We start from the raw sequence: 1,372 nt of genomic DNA, 5'->3' as shown, positions 1-1,372 counted from the left end.
CTAAAACTGAAATTTCCCAATGTCTGTGAATGAAAACTCTGATACAGTTTTTATCTTCATTCAACACCAGCTTGATTTTATGCCTATTATGCTTACTCATTTATTTTCTCTATGAACTGCTTGTCAGAAGGAACAAGCAATTTGTGTGTGGTGGTGTTAGGGCATTTCTTTCAGTGTTTAGACTTTGCAGGTTTCAAACCATGAACCCTCACAGCATGCTTGAGCTGAAGGACCAGCAGCTTACAAAGCAGAGTCAAGGCACTTGTCCCAAATAGACATGCTACTTAAAAAAATTAAAAGTTTAATGAAGTCATCCCTTTCACAAGCTGTAAAGGACAAAAATAGAGCATAGCTAAGAGCATAGCAATAGCTGAGAGGTAGGACTGAGTCACATGAAAGAACTTGGTTCTTTTCCTTTTTTGTATAACTTCCTGGGAGTATGAGGCATAAGTTACTGAGTTGTCATGGGTAAACAGTGTGACAGCTAAGTTTTGAATTAAAACATCTGAATTCCAGCTTTTACTATACTTATCCCCATGTCGGGAATTGTTGCTCTGTAGAGGAAGGGAGCTCCAAAACCCCTGCTTGGTGCTGGGTACTGAAGGCACACTAGACCAGTTTTTGTGACTCAAGTTGAACAGTGCAGTTTCCTTTGCATTCAGAGTAAGACTGTTTACAGTGCAGAACACTGGCTCTGGTCTTAAAAAGTCCGTAAATGTCTTAAATTCACTGTGGTGCTGATAGAAAGTCCAACCCCTGTGTTGTGTATAAGCAGAGCTGTGATTCAGCCGCCACCCTGATCTGGCTGTTCTCTGTTGACATCTGTAGGAGCTGAGAATGTATAACACCTTGCAAGAGCCGGCTCAAAGGGTAAACATACAGCTGTGATGATGTAACTTCAGGCCATATTTGGTCACAAACATTTCATTCTGCTTTCTTAAGTCCCACGCTCTTTTCCTGAAAACATTTATTCTTCCTCCCTCCAAAGGAAAAAATATCTTGGATTTGTGTTTATGTTGTTGCTATGGCATTCAGTTAAACTGGATGCAGATGCACGTTCCGTTAATAAGAGGAAAAAAAGAAATGAACTCTGTACTTCAGTGAACAAAGATTACCCTGTGTTTGTGTTAAAATGTTGCTATGGCAGTGCATATGGTTTTATTTGGTAGAAATTTGTGGTGAAATGGAAGGAAGTCACGTGTAGGCAAGACAAGACATGGCAGCAAAAACAACAAAATAAATACTGAAACTGAAAGGAAATTTGCAGATGACATGTGTAACTAGGAAAAAACAAGGATAGTTGTTTTGCTGCCTGTGATTTGATAAGAGAAGTGGCTTCCCACTGTGTCCTGGCAGATCTCGGTGACCTGTC

Source organism: Chaetura pelagica, unplaced genomic scaffold (genome assembly GCF_000747805.2).
Source record: "Chaetura pelagica isolate M959 unplaced genomic scaffold, ChaPel_1.0 scaffold69, whole genome shotgun sequence".
NCBI classification, from domain to species: domain Eukaryota; kingdom Metazoa; phylum Chordata; class Aves; order Apodiformes; family Apodidae; genus Chaetura; species Chaetura pelagica.
Note: the sequence above shows the minus strand (reverse complement) of the source record.